Below are 22,417 nucleotides of genomic sequence, written 5' to 3'. Positions count from 1 at the left end.
ATAGATGGACACTAATTTTTCTAATGCTCTTTTATCCATTGTTTTGTTTCTCTTCCTGACTTACACTCATTTACTCAACCAGATTTACTGAGCACTTGTTACATTCCAGGCTCCTTTCTAAATATTTAGTACATATCAGTACCCAGTATAGTAAACAATCCCTGTCTCATGATACTTATATTCTATTAAATCACACTTGATGAAATTAATTTAATTTGCCAGTCAACACATTTTTTTTCACTGTCATATTATTCTCTGCAAGGGAGGAGGCGAAGAGGGTGTATTTTATAGAGAGTTATATATTTCATATATGTGCATATAATTTATAAAATTTGGTGAAATACTGTATACATATGGCATATAATAGATCAAATGTGGAATTGTCATTGAGGAAAATATATTTAAGGAAATACATGAAAAGAGATTATCCTTTTCTCATGTTTAAGTATTTTCTCAGTCATTAGCTACTATATTTTAAAGTCATTTATAGAGCAGTTGGCTTTTTTTGACTGCTGTCAAACACTTTGATCCATCTAGACTCCCCCAACTTCTGCTTAAATATATATTGGTTGCAATTGACAGACACCATCTGGAGAGAGCAAAGGTCATTTTTAACACCTGGAAGCTTTTTCTCTGGGTAATGGGCAATACTACCATTATGAAAGGCATGTATCTCAACGTCCTTGCCAGTTCCTCCAGCAAATTCCCTGACAACAGGTTGCTGTTGTGGCGGAAGGGTAAAGTAGGTACCAGTCACTGCCTTTTGCTAAACTTCATTCCAGGAGGCAGAGGGAAACTGCCTGAAAAAGTGGAATCACCCAGATACGTATTCACAGGCAGGTCTGAGACTTCAATATTCTGAACTATATTTTGCTCTTCCTAGGAGTATCTAATATTATCTTCTTACATTAATGTGATGATTGATTCAGATCATCTATGTCAAATGGTAAAGACAGTAACCAGCATATTATTAAAATAAGTAAAATACATTAATGTTATCTTACTGTATTGATTTTGAACAAGAGAAAAAAGGAAGAAATACTTTATTTTCACCTGACTAACATAATGATACCTGCTGCTTGGAAACAAGAGAGTACATAAAAATGTAAGAAGGAAAAGATACCTTAATATATTGGCTGTTTCTACTTGCTTTTTTTCAAATAGTTTGTTATTTTTACAACAGGTCAAATCACAACATTGTACACCTGAAACTAATGTAACATTGTATGTCAACTAAATTTCAGTAAAAAACAATAAATAAATAGAAAGGAAGGAAGAAAGGAAGGAAGGAAGGAAGGGAGGGAGGGAGGGAGGGAGGAAGGAAGGGAAAAAGGAAGGAAGGGAGGAAGGGAGGGGGGAGAGAGAGAGAGAAAGAAAGAAGAAAGAGAAAGAAAGAAGAAAGAAAGAAAGAAAGAAAGAAAGAAAGAAAGAAAGAAAGAAAGAAAGAAAGAAAGAAAGAAAGAAAGAAAGAGAAAGAAAGGAAGAAAGATGGATGCAGCAAAGAATATCTCAGCAACTAATCATTTGTGTTTTCTGATTGTGCTTATAGTAATAGATTCATAGATGTAGGATTGAGTACTTTTGAAGTCAGTATTTTAAAGTTTTTTTGTTTTTTTTTACTGCATATTATCATATTGCTTTATGGAAAAGTTTTATCAATTTATACTATTGCCATATGATAGTTCTTAGATGATCTCACCCTGACTAGTGTCTCTTAATTGTCATCTATTTGGTGAAGGAAAATCGTACCCTGGTGTGTGTGTGTTTGTTGAATTTGACATTGTCAAATTTAAGGCCACCTTGACTTTATTTCTGTTTATTTGAATTACTTTGGGCTGAAATATATTTTTCTGTTGGAGTTTAGATATTCTTTTTGACAATCTAAATGCACTTAGTTTTTATTTGGGGTCCTAATCACTTACTTACAATATTAGTGGAAAATAGCTTTTCCAATTTGCTAATTGCCTCTTACTGTGTTTATTCTGTTTTTAATAAAATACTAATTTTTTGGTGGTCAATAACTCCTTTATTTTCCTTTTAATTGTTTCTATTATACCTAACCTTGCAGATGTCTTTCTGCATAAGAAGATCAAATACATTTTAAGCTATATTTTCCTCAATTATTTTTTACTCTTTTAAGTTTTTTATATTTAACTCTTTAATCCCTCTAATTTTGTGAATGTAAGAGAGTGTACATGTATTCTTTCATCTGCTTGTTATTCAATATAAAAAGAGACTTTAATGTAAATTTTTCCCAAAGGCTAAATTTCCCAACAGTATGCTATTTGTTTTGTTTATTTCTCTTTTCTTCAGTGGCTAGAAGATCTGTGTGCTATTTTTAAGTCCAGTGGTAATTCTCTTTGTTTATTCATAAATATTCTTTAGCTTTTCTCTTTTTATTATATAACTAAATGTTAAACAGGATACTTTTAAGCCTCGATATAAAATCTGAAAAGTAATATTCAATTCACCATTTTCTTTTTTAATTTAGAGAATTAGATTCTTCTTGTGGTTACTAAAATACTTTTGTTCATTTTATACCTTCTCTTTCGAGTATATCAACTGATACTTGTAATTGGACAATTATCGGTACTGTACTACATAACTGATCTTAGTGATCAACAGCAGGTCTTGAATTTTAAATTTTGATTCATTTTTATTTGTCCCTATTGCATAATTTAAGAAGTATTTCAAAAAGGGTTACATGATAGAAATAATTCCCACTTTTTTCCTTACACAAATAACCTATAGCATAATTATAAGCATAATTTCTTTACCTCCTTAAGTCTCACATTGCTCCCCAGAAAAAATAGGATAATATTACCTAATTAATAAAATTGGTGTTGGGAATTAAATGAACTGAAACTAGTTGACAGTTCACCACTATGTTTGGTATTGTTCAGTTATTATCGTTATCCTGAGATTTCTCTAATTTCTTTACACTGCAACTTACCTAGCAAGAGAAGTCTTTTAGTCATAGAGTTTGTCCCTCAAATCTCTAAAGTGTCTCTTAACATTTAATATGCTATAGAAGAAATCTGAAGCATGTTTGAATTTTATTTTGTTTTTGGTGTTATATTCTTGTTATTGTAAATAAATATTTACAAGGATCTTTATTTTCACCTTTCATGAAAGGAGAAGTGACTTTCTCAAAACTGATTTTCCCTGATGTATGATGAGGTTTTTCAATCAGAATAGCTACAGTTAGATGTCCTTTTCAACTATGAAATTTCTTCTTCAGTTATGTCTATGAATATTGTTTGTGCTTCAATTGTTTTGTTTTTTGCACTCTTCCTCAGATCCTCCTGTAATTCAATGGTTGGCTTTCCTTTATTAGTAGTAATTTCTTCTTCCTTCCTTCCTTCCTTTCTTTCTCTTTATTTTTCTTTCTTTCTTTCTTTCTCTTTCCTTCATCCCATCCTTCCTCCATCCTTCCCTCCCTCCCTCTTTCTTTCTTTTTCTTTCTTTCTTTCTTTCTTTCTTTCTTTCTTTCTTTCTTTCTTTCTTTCTTTCTTTCTTTCTTTCTTTCTTTCTTTCTTTCCTCTCTCTTTCTTTCTTTCTTTCATCACATCGGAGCTCTTTGTCCTTTTCCCTGACTCTGGAAGAGCTTGTTATTTATCATACATTCATTGATTTAATCTCCTACTGTTTCTATTCAGCTGTTTTCTGCCTCAGATGCAGCTTTAAATTCTGTTACTGTATATTTCATTTTCATGTATCTCCTTTTGATCTTACCCATTGTAGTAGGTTGAGTTATATCCCCCCAAAAAGTTAAGTCAAAGTCCTAAGCCTCAGTACCTGTCAATATGATCTTGTGTGGAAATAAAGTCTTTACAGATGTAATAAAGTTAGAGATTTCAAGGTGAGATTATCTTGAATTTAGAATGGACCCTAAATCCAATAACTAGTAAGCTTTGAATAGAAAAGAGTGATATTTGAGACTGTGACTCAGAGGTGAGGCCAAGGGAAATAGAGGCAGACATCACTAGCAACTTGTAGAGGCTGGGGGAGCAGCAAGGAAAGGATTTCCCTCAGGGCCAGAAAAACCCAACCAATTCCACATTTTTATTTTGGACTTCTGGTCTCCAGAACTGAGAGAATAAATTTCTATTGTTTTAAGCTGCCAAATTTGTGATAATTTTTTTGTGGTAGCTCAAAGAAATACATTTATTTTTATTTTTTAATTCATTGTTTTCTGTTTTATGCTAAATTACAAGTTTTCTAAGAGCCAGGAAGTAAGTTGATAGTTTTGTTCTTTATTGCCATTTTTTTAAATTTCTTATGTCTTTTTATTTTTTTCTTTCAAATATATTTTAGTGGTTAATTAGGAAAGTTTCATTGGAGGATGCCACCCAAATGCTATTTTAAACAAAACCTTCAATTATATTGATAAAAAATATATATATTTACACTTAATTATAAATCAGGGATAAAGTGAGGATCAAATCATACCATAAACAATATAAGGAAAAGAAAATCTAACATATTATATGATATTTAATATCAACTGCTAGCATAATCCTTTATATTTGTAACTCAACAAAGAAAATCATATGGCAGATGTGTATCTTTTAAATTCAATTCATAAAAGCTGTCTTAGTTTGGATTTTCACAGAAACAAACCCTACAGCAAAGATTAGAGTACATTTAATTTATTTGGAGATCCCAGGAAATACTGGTAAAGGAGATTGGTTGGGAGGATTCAAAGTGAGCCAATAAGGATTGTTATCAAGCAATAATACCACTGTAGCTATCTGGAGCTTAGCCATGTGGGATCTCTGGGTACTAGGGTAAACCATGTTATTCACTCAAGGAGGGAGGGACATATTCATGCATCAGCTGCCTTCTCTCTTTTAGGTTGAGGCCTGCTCTTAGATGCGGGGGTTAGCAGTGCTCCCTGAACACTTCTGGTTTGCTAATTGGGTGGTAAAGCTGGCTCTGGAGAACTGAAAAAAAGCTTAGGGAAAGAATACAGGTGTTGTCAATTAAAAGTCAAGTGGTTGCACTCTAAAGTAGAGAGCATGGGCAGGGTACCAATCACATCTGCTACAGGGGCATTAAATTATAAGGACCCTCTCAAAATATCTGAAAACCTAAGATTAGCAGTTACTAGAACTGATTCCCATGGGCACAGCACTAACACAGTAGGAGTTCTGGATGGCCTTTCTGTGGTTCTCTTGACCTTTCTGTCATGCTTGCTAGTTGGCTGTACTATCTCCAAGCCTTATGTTCCTTTAACTTCAATCAGAGAAGAAAGAAAAGGAGTGATCTCAGCAGAGATTTTCTCTGCATGAATCTCTCTTTTATTAGAAAAGAAAAGTCTTCCCTAGAATCCCTCTGGCTAACTTCTTCTTAATACCTCATTGATCTGATAGAAAAAAGGGATGGGTCCATTTTTATTCAGATATAGGAGTCTCAGCCTAGTAGCTGAAAAAAACTGAGGCTTATAGCAAGGAAGACATGGGGAAGGGAGATGGTTTTGGAACCAACAGCCTAGTCTGCTACAAGATGTAAGAGAAAAAAATTAACTGGAAGATGTCTTAGAAGCAAAAACATTTCAGTTTTATCCCTATAATTATTTGTATATATAATTTATACATATAAATATTATTTATAATTTTATTTAAATATATAATCATTTTATATATTTATTTTGTATATATTATGTGTATATATTTTTATATTTATTATTTTTATTTTATTAAATTTTATATATATATATATATATATATCTGAGTAAGTGTGTATACCTTTGAGTTGGTTGCAATGGGATAAGTTAAAATTTTTCACAATTTCTTCAAAATATAGTAAAGATTATCTTCATTTTCTGGCAGTAGATACTCCAAGTAATCACAGATCTTAATTAGTATTCCCATCTAAAATTTTAAGCCTCTTGTCATGCATAACAAAAATATATAAAATTAAATGGCATCTATTACTTTGAAGATGCTAAAAGGACAATGAATCTCTGTATTATTTTTGGTCCCATTTAAATAGGAGAAAATGCTATAAACATGAGTGGCTTTAGTCACCTTTCAAAATATTGATATTGACATGCATGCTGTCTTACAGAGGTCATGTTTTTCCATTCCATTTCATTTCAACTAATATTTCAGTAAAACTTAAAGAAGATTTATAAGCTTAATTTAAACTGAATTTGAATTAGATAAAGAAAAACACCTTTCAGAAAACCTTCAGTCCTGGATTTTTGCTAACTTACTTTTAGCTCTACAAAAAACCCCAAAACATTTGATTTGGGAATTGCTACTGCACTAACAGATGGAACATCAAATGTCAGAGGCTTACCACCATATGTTTACTTCTCACCTCACCCAAATGATATTTTAACTTAGGTTTCTGATTAGTCCAAGTGGTGATTCCAGCACCAAACCTTAGCTTTGGTTTTGTCTTCTTTAATAAATGGTTTCCAAGATCACCAAGCTAGTAAGAGAGAAAGGACATGTAGGAGGGACTTGGGAGATTTTTATGGATAAGTCCTAGAAAAAACACATATGAACTAAACATTGACTAGACTCAGACACATGGCCCTACCTAATTGCAAAGGAGTCTAGGAAATGCAGTCTAATTCTGGGGCCAAAAAGAAAAAAAAAAAAAAAAAATAGGCTTGCTGATCAGCTACCATCATTACCAGATTCTTTTAACCTCTCCACAGTTGTCTTCCCAAAGTTATAAAATCCAAGAAAATAATAATTTCATTTATTCATTCAACAACTTAATATGCTTTCTAAGATTTAATTCACAAAATAATGCTGTTGTCAATGCAGTGAATATTGCATCAAATTAAGCACTGGATTTGGAATTGATTTTAAAATGAGAAAGCAAAGTCGAAATGTTTAAAAAAAAAATCATCTGTTTATTCCACAAATATTTATTAGTTGTCTGCTATGCACTATGGTCTTTGTTCGTACATACATTTAAAATTGCACATTAGGGGGCACCTAGGTGGCTCAGTCGTTAAGTGTCTGCCTTAGGCTCAGGTCATGATCCCAGGGTCCTGGGATCGAGCCCCGCATCAGGCTCCCTGCTCCGCGGGAAGCCTGCTTCTCCCTCTCCCACTCCCCCTGCTTGTGTCCCCTCTTTCGCTGTCTCTCTGTCAAATAAATAAATAAAATCTTTTAAAAAAATTGTACATTAATATTATTTTTAATTGTTTAGCCTTGCCATATACTGATAACACCTAAGAAGTTAATAGTGAGGTTTTGTTTTTATAAAAGATTAACTTTATTTCACTGAAAACCAGGAAAGTACCTGGTGCTAACTGTTCTCAATCACCAAACGGACTTGCCTTTTGTGATGTAATAAGAATGACAATTGGTCACAATTACTGGTACAAAGATGTAAACATGGCCAACTTTAATGGAGAAATTTCATTCTTTATATTCATCCCAAATTGTATTCAATGAAGAGTACCATTTAGTGCAATTTAATGTAATTCCCTCTTAGAAGTTAAAATTTAGTACCCATGCAACATATTCCTGCCTTTGAAACACTTTTAAAACTGTCCTTTCCAACTTTCAAAAACATATGTTTTTTAAAAGCAAAGTTATTTGCATTCACTGCTTTTGCTTATGGCGGTTTTGTTTACTTGTTTGCTTTTTTAAACAGCAGGAAGTCTTGAGGTAAATACTCAGTGCTAGCCCTAAAACATTTCCACAAAAATGTAATGGCATTACAAAGTTCCTTTCATTGCTTCAGGTTACCTAATGAAATGTTCCTCTAGTTTGCAGCCATTTGTATTTGTATTTTGTCATTTTCTTGTTGGAATTTAGAAATAGTGACGCCTTAAACCACATAGGGCAGACTATAGATTACTTTAAAAAAACTCCACCGTGATTACTGAGGGATCAAAATTGCTGACCATGACAGAGGCTGTTTCTCCAGGTGAGGAAGATAAAGACTTAAGAATTAAACACAGAGGGGCGCCTTGATGGCTCAGTCGGTTAAATGCTTGATTTTGGCTCAAGTCATAATCTCAGGGTCCTGGAATCGAGTCCCTTGTCAAGACCCATGCATGGAGCCCTGCATCAGGCTCCACACTGGCATGGAGTGTGCTTGAGATTCTCACTCTCCTCCTCTCCCTCTACCCTTTCCCACTGCCCCCTTCCGTAGGCTCACTCATACTCTCTCAAAAAAAAAAAAAAAAAAAAAAGAAACACAGAAACAAACATACTAAGGCACAAACAACAGTGGGATGCCTGGGTGGCTCAGTCGGTTAAGTGTCTGCCTTCGCCTCAGGTCATGATCCCAGGGTCCTGGAATCCAGTCCTGCATCTGGCTCCCTGCTCAGTGGGGAGCCTGCTTCTCCCTCTCCTCCCTGCTTGTGCTCTCTTGCTATCTGTCTCTCTGTCTCTGACAAATAAATAAATCTTTAAAAAAAAAAAAAAAGAACACTGAAAAATACAATATGTGGTAAATTATCAATAAGGCATATGTTTCTTGATCTCAGGTCAGTTGTTTTTTTCAGTAACCTTCTTCCTTTTAAAAGTAAAGAGGTTTTATTTTTCCTGTTAAATGTAAAATTAAATATCAAACTGACAAGATTTGTCCCTTTTTCCTTCTTTTTTTTTTTTTTTAGTGTCAATACTCAGGTAGTCTCTCTTGTATGGTCTACATAACATAAAAAGGAAGATAATTATTCCTTTCAGAATAAGATTTTATATATACATATACATATGTATTACTATATACCACAAATCATTAAGCAGAAAATGTGCCTGATCATCTCTCTTTGTATTTTTGAAGAGCTTTTTTTTTTTTTTTCCTGGAGTGGGGCTAGTGGCTATAATCTATGCATATTTTTATTTTAAAATAGGATGTCAAGTGAAAATGGTTGGTGAATTACATAGTGGGATAGTTCCCATTTTGTAGCAAAGTTACCCGAGGATTATGACACACACATACATATACACACATAGGTAATTACCACCTCTACATAGATAAGGTCAGTGATAACCTGCTGACCAAATACTTTGTCTTAATGCAGGACTCTACATGTATTGTTTTGAGTATTACACTGTTATCAGAAAATTAGGCAATAAGCTCTATAAATTTAACAAAAGAGCATATGAAAAAGTTGAAGAGCCTTACTTTGAAAAACTATCCCACATATAAACTTAACCATGAGAACCTGCTTTGTTAACCCCTTGTAATATCCAGGCTCCAAAATCCATAATCATTCTTTTCCCCTGGTATTCACACCATGATTCAGTCCCTTTCACTCTGAATACAACTGACTTGTGCAACCAATAACATATTGCAGAAATTTTGGTGTATGATTTCCTAGGGGAGGTCACAGAAGATATTCTTACTTCTACCTGGATCTCTCCTGTATCATTTACTCTCAAGAAGCCAGCCACCAAAGCCAGCTCCCATACCCTCAAGCAGTCTTATGAAGGGTGCCCATGACAAGGAACTGTGGCATCCTACCAAGAGCAAATACCAACTTGCCAGTCATATAAGTTAGCCATGAAGGGAAACAAAATATGTCACCCCCAAATATTCCTCTTTGGTGTGAAGACTACCTTGAGCTGATTATTTTTAAGAAAGAGCAGGCATAGGAGACTCTCTCAAAACCTAGTAGAAGTTACTCTTCTGAAAGAGACATTTACATGTGTAAGGAAAATCTCCATTTGTAAGGGTGTCTCTCTCTCACTATACCAGGAAGAGGATGATCAAATCTCTGGAAATTCTTATCAGTGGAGAAGTCAACTGACTTAAGTCTTCATTAACAACCACACCCTTGTTTACTGTTTTTTGTCTCATGACCTCCCATAACTGACTTTTATCCACCAGAACCCCCAACATCTTTTGTCTTTAGCTGAACATGGTATTTAAAGTGGTGGCTTGGGCCATTTCAGAGAATTACTGAGCTTTCCAGAGTATTTCCTATGTATGTAGGAGGGGATACATGTTACTAAGCTCCCTTTTGTTTTTCTCCTATTAGTCTTTTATTACAGGGTGGGGTAAAAGCCAAGAGTCTAAAAGGGTAGAGGAAAAATTACTTTTCCTCTCCTTCACCATTTTGGAAGAAGATTCTTAAGACCCAGTAGTCAGGACTTCAGGTACCTGTTTTCTTGGCTGACATCTTTAATACAACCTCATGAAAGACCTTGAACCAGAACCATCCAACACCACTATATGTGCAAAATCTGGAGACAAAAAAGAACATTCCAGAACTGAAAGGTGTTATATTGGCATTGAATATGGATTTCACTCTGTGGCTTCAGGTTAAGAACTCCTGGAAAGATCAGAAAGACATTGTACATGATTAGATGAGAAGGTAGTCTTGCATGCAGTTCATGTTTCACAGGGTCTTCAGAAAATGGGACTACAAAGACTCTCACATGTTCATCCTCCCTTTGACTTGCTTCAGTTCATTCCCACATGTTTAGCACAGATCCAAGCTGGATTATGTCTTTGAATGGGATGAGATGGTAGATGCATTCCTTTAACATTCACTTCACATACAGAAATGACCCCATGTGAATGCTTCTCAACTTCCCTCGGTATGTTCTTTTTAGAGGGTGGTCTCTTTTGTAATTTTTTTCCCATAGTTTGAAGGTCTGTTTTCTTAATCTAAATGCATTATTCTTGGTAAGCCTTAGAAATTTAGTTTCTATAAATGATTCCCCATACCTTGCCAGTTAGGATACTCAATGTAAGCAAACTTGAAATAGTTTAAGCAAAAGTGGGAAGTGTGTTTTAAGATGTCTGTCCAACTGTGGCTAAAAGGATTAAAATTATGCTGTAAACAAGATTTCCAGGTCATTGGCTTTAGGGGTGGAGACAATTAACAGAATTGCTATGAACTTTGTAATTGCCTGTGAGTTACTTTTTTTTTTTTGCCTGATAACCATATAATGCAAAATTTTGCAAGAAAGTCTATGACAAAATGTTGAGAAGATTACTTTTATAAATATATTCACATAACAATGAGTCACCTTAGTTTAGGGAAAGTTATTTGTGGAATTGGCAGATATAGCATATATCTATTAAAATATGATATATTGGTGGTGGTTCTTAATATTGGACTTATTTTTTCTAAAAACAAAATTCAAAGAATTATCATATGAAAGTCCATATTACATTGAACTGTATTTCCCATACATCTTACTCTTCCATTGGAAATGCAGTATTCTATTTGAAATATTAAAACATGGTAAATCTATCAGACTTCCTTCTGCAAATTTCTTAAATCCTAATTGGAAGTTTTTGTCTGGTGAGAAGAAATTGTCTTTATATTGATACAATCTGCACATTTTTAGTTAATAATATCAGAGAATCTATGGAAACAGAATAAGAATGATTTCAAAATGAACACTAGTGAAGAGCCAAATATATAAAGTTATCTATATACCAACAAAAATATACATCATTCTGTTAACATAATCTTGTCCTATATTCATCAGAATTCACAAAGTGGGACTCTCTTCCTATGGAAAACTCTATAGTTACTGAATATACTAACTGCTTGTTAGATTAAAAAAAAAAAAATTCTTAAGCGAAAGGGTTACATGATGAATTGGTGATGGAAAATACCCAATCTTTCACTAAGACCTAATCAGAAAATAAGATCTCTCTCAAAGCATACTTTTAGTAGCCTGGCCTAAATTTGAACCAGTGATTTGAGAGATACAACTCTTCATGTTTTAAGTTTAGGAAAGTATATGGGAGGGGGTCAGATTTTCCAGAGAATGTTATCTAAAGGGCTCTTCATGATTTAGGAGAGATTGTCAGGCTGGGAATTATCTTTCTAGTTTAATGCCTGCATATTTACCCTCCAGTCTGCCCTTGCCTATTGTGATTCTATCTGTCCCCATTTTAAGATCTGTACATAATATACATCCATGTCAAATAAATATAAAGTATATATAGTGGTACCCACCTCCTCAGTCACCCCCAACTGTTGGTCACCTCTGGAGCTAAAATATTCTTGTCTCCTTCCTTTATCCCACAAAGTTCTAGGAACTCAAGTCCATAATTTGTAAAAGAGGATTAATGAATATTTGGAGGCAATGGAGATTAGAGCATAAACAGCACACAACTTTAAGATGAATATCAAATATTCTTACTCCTGGAAAATCTCGATCCATTTCTCATGGCAGGGAACTTCTAAATGGTCATGCCACCTCCTAGGCCCCAGCTGCCACCAGAACACTCATGACCTATTATATCTTAAATCCTCCCTCTCATTTTCTATTTCGGGTTCTCTGTACACTTCTGGGGGACTCAGAGAAGTCCAAATCCCTATTACTGGAATATGCAGGGAAAAAAAATAACTTTGAGGGATCTTTGTCCATGTAGACAATAACCAGAGACATTTTCTTTCATAGCCATTCATTCTAGGTAAAATCCTTAGCCAAAGAGTGATGTCTTATTTATTTATTTATTTATTTATTTATTTATTTATTTATTTATTTATCTATTGGGTGGTTCGTGGCAAGATGGCTAAAACTGTGTCCTTATGTTAATAAAACTTATGCAGCTCTACTTACATCATCCAGAGTGGGGATAGTGAACTAATATGTAGCATGGACATGGTTGCCCAAATCCCAAGGTGGCCAAAATGAAAACCAGAGATATATCAAAAATTGCCAAATCTATTCTAGTTTCTAGGGGCAAGAACAATATCCTCCTTATTCTGGAAGCCGCCATCTTTTTTGGGAGAATGACATCCACTTAATTTGATAAATATAACTGGCTTGAAAAAAAAATTCTTTACAAGATATCTAACATTTCTTGGGTTAGCTGATGAGCTTATGTCACCTGATTGATTTCATAATCATATCTGTATGTATTCTATGTCTTTATTTGTGAATATTTGACAAATTCTTAATTGTCTTTTGTGTGATTATTTGAATGTTTCTAACAGAATGCTAATTTTCTAAGGATTTGAAATGAGAACTTGGTAACTTACTTTGGATAGAATACCACTATCAGCGTCTGGGGGCATAAATGGAATTAGATATTAATACTGTTGACTTATTGTTTGCACATAAACACAAGGCTAAAATCATCTGCAGATTTAACTCAAGGAAGCAATTTCTTCCTCAGGGCATTTTGGCATTTTGGCAGGGATCTTGAGTTGCTTTTTACTCTCTTCTTTGGCTGTTCTCCTTGGGGCTTAGAGCCGGGACTATCCATTAAGATCAGATGCATGTAATCATGATCAATTTCCTGCAAGAGCAGAAAGGGTGGGTACTCGGATGCTTGGCCTTCATTTTTTATTCTGTTTCCACGGGTGGTGTTTTTCTATCTGTAATAGCAGCTGGAATCCAACTATGTGGTGGAGAGAAGAAAAGAGAAAATGAAACTCCTCTTAGGTATAAGAGTATTCCCTATTTGTCTGGTTTCTTTTTCTTTAAGTGAATTTTCTGTAGTTCCCAGTTTCTCTACTACATGCAATGTGATGAAAACTATGGAAACCCAGACTCAACTCGATGTATACTTAGTTGATGCCAGAAATCTGAAGAAATGTCACTTTATCTCAAATGTCAGGATCCAGTGCTTCATGAAGAACAAATCTGCCTTAGAAAATCCCCAAAGTACCTATAACTGGCTGTTGCTTGCTTAAAGCCTCAGCTGTGAAAAGGCATTTTCATTTTTGTTGGCACTCAGTATCTTTGGGGCTGTAAGAATGCCTGATACATTGGCAAATCTTGTACTGAATAACAGAAAGAGCAGGAAGGACTTTTTCTTTTTCTACAGTATATATATGTACCCATATATACACACACTTACACAATCTATATTCAGTATCTATATACTATACGTGTGTGTGTGCATTTTATTATACAAGTAATGAAAATAAAGATTCTGGCTTACAAGAAAGTTTCTTGAAAAATCTGATATTTTGGGGCACCTGGGTGGCTCAGACAGTTAAGCGTCTGCCTTCAGCTCAGGTCATGATCCTGGAATCAAGCCCAGCATTGGGGTCCCTGCTCAGAGGGGAGTCTGCTTCTCTCTCTTCCTCTGCTCTCCCTGCTTGTGCTCTCCCTCTCTCTCTGTCAAATAAATAAAGTAAAATCTTTTTTAAAAATCAGATTTTTAATACCTCAATGTCATTTTTTTTCAGTTCCCTTCAAAATACTTTCCTAGACCTATAATTTTCTGATTATGCTCTTAGCTTTATGCCAAGAATAGAGATTTAAAAATATATCACACGCACAACATTCTTCACCTTTTATGAAACTGTTCCTTCAGAAATTGTTCATTGTGTTATCCAATCTCTCTAAAATGTAGACCTCCACAAGAGTAGCACTAGGAAAAAGCACCTCTCGTTATGTAAGTGTTATTATTTAAAGAGAGTGTAGAAGACCTCTTCTTGTTTCCTTCTTGTTTGGCAGGAAGCTCCTCGATAAAGTTTAAGCTTACCTGCAGTTATCCTCCTTAGCTCAGACATTCTGATAAAACTTCCCATCTCATCTTTAATAATTAATGACAAAAATAATTATTACCATAATAGAGAGGCTTATGTCCCTCACCAAACTCAGCCAGACTTCAAGGCAAAGGATGTAGTGACTTAATAGTCATTCCAGAGCACTGCAAGGAGGCATCTCCATGGGGTAGCAGGAAATTGTCAAAAGATGATATGTTATGGCTTATACCACATGTTCCTGCTTAGCGGCTGGACAGCGAGAATCTGGACACCTCGACATCCCTACTCACGTAAAGACTGGATGGTTGGCTGGCCCAGGTTCTTAGTCAGGTGATGTTAATTTTCCAGTGAGCTACAAACAGCCCGGTCAGTTGGTGAGCATTCTGAGACAGCAGACCTTCTGGGAATGCAACCAGTTAACCTCACAATGGACTTTCTCTTCGCCAGACTTTTACTGGCACCTCGTGAACAGCTGTCATCTCCAACAATTTCCTAGCTGAGGCTCCCCATTCCTGCAATTTCCCAACCCTTCCTCCCACCTTCCAAGCATCTCTGGCATAATGTACACATCCCTTTATCCCCACAGGCCCTATTCTCATCTTTTCTTAATTGGCCCCCGTGGCTGTTCAACAAGAACCTAAATTTCCTGTGAAAATTAGACCAGAAATTATTAGCAACAGAACATCTGCCTCTCCAGTCCTGGAATTCAGAGGGAACTCAGTCTTTAGGAACATGACCGAGAGACATCCTTTCCTGAGGGGAAGAATGAATTTTCCATTCAACCTGACAAAACCATCTCTCCACTCTAGGATTGTTTAAATCAATTCTTATAATGGAGCAAATAAAGAAAAGTAGTTGGATTTTCATATGCAAATAGTTTGAAGATTGAAATTCTGCTGATTTCTAATGATCATCGGTGCATTACGGTTTATAATTAGATTTTGCATACATTCCCTCCATCCTCATAAAAACACGATTAGTGAGATGATATCATTATTTCCAATATGCTGATGAGGAAAGAGAGGTTCAGAGAAATGGTGACTTGCCCAGGAGAACAGCATAGAAATTGGGCAGTGAGATATCATAGTTTGTTTCCTTTTTATTACATTCCCAAATCCTATAGTAGCCTTTTCTGGTAAAATCCCCACTCCCTCTCATTCTGTGTTACTCGTTTTAGAACATACTTGCTCCTCTTTTGTTTTGTTTTGTTTTGTTTTGCTTTTGTTTTTGTTTTGTTTTGTTTTTCTTTTCATAGCAACTCTTACTGGTTATTTTGAAATAAGATGGGGTAAAAATCTTTTGTACAAGAAAGAAAAGTGTTTTATGCTTAAGGAGAACAATGCAAATTCCATCAATATTGTTAATCGATGAAACTTGTAAACTACAAAGAATAACACTTTGTGCGGAGGGAATGGGGTTATTATCCAGTCTTTGCCTTGACTGTTTTAAATATGATCCATGGTTAAAATTTGTCTATAAGTACTGACCCCCAAACTCTGTGAAAATTGCTGTATTTTGTAAAGCAGGGAATCAACCCCAACCAACTCTGATCTTAATTCTAGCTCTCTGGGAGGATTTCACTCATTCATTTTAAAGGGATGGACTTTTAGCTTCCATCATTCACCTTAAGAGACTAATGAGAGACTCAAATTAAGTAAATGATTGGAAATGTCAAGTAATTAAACATCTGGTTTTTAATATAAAACAAATCACTTCATGCCTGTGGTCTCTGTCATTTGATCTGTCCCAGAGCTGTCTTTAAGCTGCTCCTGACTACATTTAACTTCTTAGTCAAGCCAGACGTAACTGCATGGTTCCTATAGTAGCCTTTAGATATTCTTTTCCCCATGGCCTTCATCTGGGTTTGCTGAGGCTGTGGTTCAGACCTGTGTTTAGAGTCTAGTTTCTCTCTTACTCTACCTAGGTTAAAATGTAGCTTAAAGAAGCAATACTTACATATGTTTAATTTCTACTGATACCTCTAATTTGTCTGTGAGTGAACACAGTAATGGAGGCAACCTCTACCCCTCCAATCCCAACTGGGTCCCTCTCTTGGGAAAAACACTCCCTCATCTGACTTTTGAGATGGTTTATTTGGACCTCTTACTCATGCTCTCTTCAATGCTCTTTTTTTTAAAGATTTTATTTATTTATTTGAGAGAAAGTGAGCAAGAAAAACAGCATGATTGGGGGGAGGAGCATAGGGAGAAGAAGCAAACTCCCCACTGAGCAGGGAGCCCAAGGCAGGGCTCAATCCTAGGACCCTGGTCATGACCTGAGCCAAAGGCAGACGCTTAACTGACTAAGCCACTCAGTCACCCCTCTTCAAAGCTCTCTCTCTCTTTTTTTTAAAGATTTTATTTACTTACTTGAGAGAGTGAAGGAGAGAGTACAGAGGGAGAGGGAGAAGCATACTCCCTGCTGAGCAGGAAACCCCCGATGCAGGGCTCAATCCCAGGACCCTGAGATCATGACCTGAGCTGAAGGTGGACACTTGACTGATTGAGCCACCCAGGCAGCCCTCTTCAAAGCTCTTTTTAACAGGATTGATTTTGCAAGTATTCCATTAACCACTGAAAAGCAGTTTTTTCACTTGTACTTGCTGCAAATGAGGAAGATATGGGTGTTTCCAGGCTGTCCCATACATGATACAAAGCAGTGGAGAATGTCTTTTCTCCATGCCACACATCCTAAAGCCAACATGCCTACAGGGTGCGTAGCTAAGTTTTGCCCCCTGATAGTGTACATGTGCTATTTTTGTTTTCCCAGAATCTGTGATCCTGACTCTAATTTATCTTTGGAGGCCACCTCTCCTTCAGTCATACTCCATGAACTCTGTAGGGCCATCTCCAACCTTGTTCCAGGGCTAGACCTAGCAGGCAATCAGCTTATTCCATCCCTTAGACATAGTAACTTGGTATGAGGAAATAATGGACCTGTGTCATTTCAATAAAGTTAAATCTTAGAATTTTCCAGGAACATTAGAAAGCCCTTCTTCTGTTGAACTTGCTAAAAGAAGAGAATATAAACAAGAAGTTTCTGCTGGTCATTTTTTCTCCCACAGGCACAAAATATGAAAAAAATCAAAGAGCCCTAGGAGTAATGCAAAATGGGATACAATCTAGCCTCTGCCAAAGCCTCTCTCTCTGCTTTTCAATACAATAAATCAATACATCATTTTTGTTTAAACTGATTTGTTTTGGGCGCCTGGGTGGCTCAGTTGGTTAAGCGACTGCCTTCGGCTCAGGTCATGATCCTGGAGTCCCGGGATCGAGTCCCACATCGGACTTCCTGCTTGGCAGGGAGTCCGCTTCGTCCTCTGACCCTATCCCCTCTCAGGTGTTCTCTCTCTCTCATTCTCTCTCTCTCAAATAAATAAATAAAATCTTTAAAAAAAAATAAAAAATAAACTGATTTGTTTTGAGAGGATTTTTGGTTTTGTTTTTTACAATCAGAAGTCTTTTGACCCATATGACTCCACTTTGAAGGTCCAGATAATTTCAGTTCAGAGGTAAGCTCCATTTTGGCAATTGCACATACTTTGTGTTTTTGAAGTCCTAATTTGATCCCAAATTAGTTTCTTGACTCTGTTTTCAAACAAAATGGTGGAGAAAGAATTAATTAGGTTTTCTAAAACCTCTCACATCACATGAAACCTTGATTCCTCTTTTGTAAGGAATGACTGGTGAAAGTTCTCTCCATCACATAAACCAGTAATCTGTTGTCTATAGAGGCTTACCCGGAGGGACTACAGATTTGCTTCACTGATTGTCTCCTGGATAAGGTTCCCAGATAAATCATAGGCAGGGACTTACTTAAAGAATCCTTTGTTGTCTGAAATTCAAAGGTAACTAGTGTCCTCTATGCTCATTCATTAAATTTCTCAGTTCTACTTATTGTGCTTCTACAACCACATGAAAGAGCTGTGTCACTTACACTTGTTCCATTTGAATTAAGTGCTAAACACCACTTAATGATACTTAGTTCTACTGTTCTCTTCATTAGCAAGATGTTATCTGACCATTGCTTTTATTTTAATATATTGTAAGTCATAAGTGTGGAGCATCTGGAGAAAAATAAAAAGGATAGAGACTCTGACATTTAAGGAGTATTGAGTTTGGAAAAAGGAAAACCAAGGACGATGGATGGGAGAGAAATTTCATCAGACAACCAAATATGTCTTAAGGAGAACATGTGACCAATACAATCCCTATTTTTCCAGAATATGCAGCTCACATTGCAGGGAAGTTTACAGGATAGCATGTTAGATTTCACTGTAATTCTCACCAGAAAGAAAACAAGTGTTATAAGGGCACTTACTGTGGAATGAAGTCGGGTAGATTTCTGCTTATACAGACTGCTGGTGTTTGAGGAAGGAAGCTTTCTGTCAAGAACATTGTAGAAGACATCCTTGTATTGTTTTCAGGGGGCAGATCATGGAAAATAGTTTGGGGAGGTCCATGGACCTGAAGGAAGAAGAGAGATGGTGAAAACTTCTGGGCACAGAGTAGGTGAAAATTGTTCCCACAGAAAAGCATGTGTGTGAGATTATAAAGAAAAGTGGACAATAAAAAATTTGTCACAGCAGGATAGCCAGAGATTTTTAAGAGAGAGGTAGATTAATACTCCATTTAAATTGCTTCCTGCTCTTTACTGGAATGTGGTTTTCCTCTATTATCTTAAAACCTTTTCTTAATGAGGTGCCTGCAAAAGTGTTGTGTTAGGGGAACATTGGGGTATCAAGGGAGAGAAGCTGTGGCCAAATGGAGAGTGAAACTTTGAAGAAAGGGGGAAGCAGTCATAGATCTTGAGACAAGAGAAGGGGATGGAGAAGCTGACAGAGAAGGGCAGTAAGGCAGGACAAAGGAAAATTCAAGATGTCATGTAGAACCTCTGAAATTTAAGACAAAATGAAAGACACAATGAGAGATAATGTCTCAAACCTCTACTCTTTTTTTTTTTTTTTTGAACTATTAAAATGTTTATCTCAGAAAGGAAGAGTACTGGGAAATGTGGGGATATGCCAGTGATGTGAGAATAAGCTTTATAATTTTTAAAACTTTCCGACAATGAGATGGGTTGCTTCCTATTAAAATTACTTATACTTTCTGGAAAGAACATTAGAGACTGCATCCTTGCATTGAATGGGGAAATAGATGGACAACTTCTATCCTTCACATTGCTTTTTTTTTTTTTTTTAATTCCCTACAACTTTGTAGATAGCTCTTTTTCTGATGGTTCACTACACTGCTCAGATTCCTGGAGCATCCTCAGATGGATTTCAAACTTCCTGAGAAATTATTTCATTACATGACTTTATATCATCTATAACACAGTATTAGAAATCATGTAGTAGAAAGTTAATGAACAACTTAATGTTTAAATATAACGTCTTACAACTCAAACTGACAACAAATAAAGGAGATGCAGAGGCAAAAACACAATAAGAGTGCAAAATGCTATGTTCAATTTACTTCAAGTTTAAAATAGGATCATGTAGGGCGCCTGGGTGGCTCAGTTGGTTAAGCGACTGCCTTCGGCTCAGGTCATGATCCTGGAGTCCCTGGATCGAGTCCCGCATCGGGCTCCCTGCTCGGCAGGGAGTCTGCTTCTCCCTCTGACCCTCCCCCCTCTCATGTGCTTGCTCTCTCTCATTCTCTCTCTCTCAAATAAATAAATAAAATCTTTAAAAAAAAAATAGGATCATGTAATTCTAAAATACATCTAACATATTTTTAGACTATGATGAGAATTGTAAACAAGATTGGAAGATAATAACCCCTCTATCTCAAGTTACAAAAACTGTATCTGAAATATTATTCTTAGTTTTTAGCTCCACTTGAAAATCAGGTAAATTAAGGGCACCTGGCTGGCTCACTTGATAGAGCATTCAAATCTTGATTTCTGGGTTATAAGTTCAAGCCCCATGCTGGGTGTAGAGATTACTTAAAAAATAAAATCTTTTAAAAAATTAAATTATATGAATTCTAATAAAAAATACAAGGGCAATTTGCTAAATGCAGGAATATTGAAATTAACAAAGGAAAAACTATTCTTATACCCATCACCTCAGTTAACCAGCTTCCATTCTATGCATTTCCTCCAGATGTTTATTTTTTTAGTATGGTCGCAGTGTGTAATGCTTTATATTGCTTTTTCTCCCCAGTTGAAATTTTTTTTAGTCTGTACATTTTAAAAGTCTTACAATTGTAATAACCATCTAATATTTCATTGCATGGATATACTACTATAACAATTCTGCTACTGTATTTTTGAAATTGTAATTAAGATGAAAATAAATTCATTTATAAATCAAACTTTTCTGGATTTTAAATTATGTTCCTTAACTAGATTCACTGGAGTAGAATTTTTACATAAATGGAATGGACATCTTAAGGTTCATATAGATATCATCTTATAGCACTTTAAGTTCTTATATTAATATACCATATGCTTTGATTATTATTATTTCTGAGATTTTTTAAGGGATTTAAAATAGAAATTCACATTTTTATTTATTTTATTTTTTTAATACTAGATTTTTTTTTAAGATTTTTTTATTATTTATTTATTTGACAGAGAGCGAGCGAGCGAGGGAGCAGGGGGAGCAGGAGAGGGAGAAGCAGGATCCCTGCTGAGCAGGGACCCCAATGAGGGGCTCGATACCAGGACCCTGGGATCATGACCTGAGCCGAAGGCAGCTGTTTAACTGACTGAGCCACCCAGGCGCCCCGAAATTCACATTTTTAAAATATACTGATGAGTTTTCATATTTTTAATATGTTAGATATTCATATTTCCTTTATCTATCCTTTTTTTCTTAGTTGTTTCAAGTTTTGCACATATATTTGGTGGATTATGATATTTCACATCAGTCTGTGGAATACTTCATTTAGAATATATTACTTCTATGTGTTTTAATTTATTGCACTTATTTGTATTCATTGATATTTGTGCTTTCCCTGAATCTCCACATATTCACCAACCTAGAAGCTCTGTAAACCCTGCCCTTTGGGGTTTTTATGGAGGCCTCACTACACAGTCAAAATTGATTAAACCAGTGGCCACTGGTGATGGTTTCAAGCTCCAGTCCCTCTCCCCTTCCTGAGGTCAAGAGTGGGACTGAATGTTTCAACTCCCTTGTCATAGGGTTGTTCCCTGGCAACCAGCCCCCATCATTAGGAGCTGTTTTAACATCGCCTCATTAACATAACAAAAGACACTTTTCTTGTTCTCATCATTTAGGAAACAGGTTTTTTAGGACATCTGTGCTAGAAAGAATGCAGATCAAATATATATTTCTTATTATAAATTATAATATCACAGGCTTAAATAAAAATTAACTGAGCACATATTCATTCTTTCAGCAAATATTTCTTGAGCTCCTACTGTGTACCAAGTATTTGTGAATCCTACTTTGGCAGAGAAGGTAGGGGCATCTTGTAAGTCTTTATCAGCTAAAGCATAATTTTTTTTTTCAAAGAGTCAGTATGTTTCAAAAAATGTCAAAAGTCAGGCGCCTGGGTGGCTCAGTTGGTTGAGCGACTGCCTTCGGCTCAGGTCATGATCCTGGAGTCCCTGGATCGAGTCCCGCATCGGGCTCCGTGCTCAGTGGGGAGTCTGCTTCTCCCTCTGACCCTCCTCCCTCTCATGTGCTCTCTCTCATTCTCTCTCTCTCAAATAAATAAATAAAAAATCTTAAAAAAAAAAAAAGTCAAAAGTCATTGGGGATGGTCCCTGAATTCAGAAATCTCATTAATTTCTTTTTCCTTCTTAGGAATTGTTTGCTTCATACACAGAGAATTATGAACTTTGTGTTCTACTTTTATTCCTCATGTAGTGGACTTGTGCACTATCCCTGTGTTGATGTCACACAATTAATACTTCACTCAACAAATACTTCATTTTTCCTCTGCTATGGCATTGTGCTGGATGCTATGACTAAACCAGTAAATATAAATGACACAATTCTGCCTTCACTGTGTTGAAGTCTGTCTTGGGAAAAATTTTTCTTTTTTT

Source organism: Mirounga leonina, unplaced genomic scaffold (assembly GCF_011800145.1).
Source record: "Mirounga leonina isolate KUSES-001 unplaced genomic scaffold, KU_Mleo_1.0 Mir_82, whole genome shotgun sequence".
NCBI classification, from domain to species: Eukaryota; Metazoa; Chordata; class Mammalia; order Carnivora; family Phocidae; genus Mirounga; species Mirounga leonina.
The sequence above is the reverse complement of the archived record's forward strand: the minus strand, read 5'-3'. Positions refer to the sequence as shown.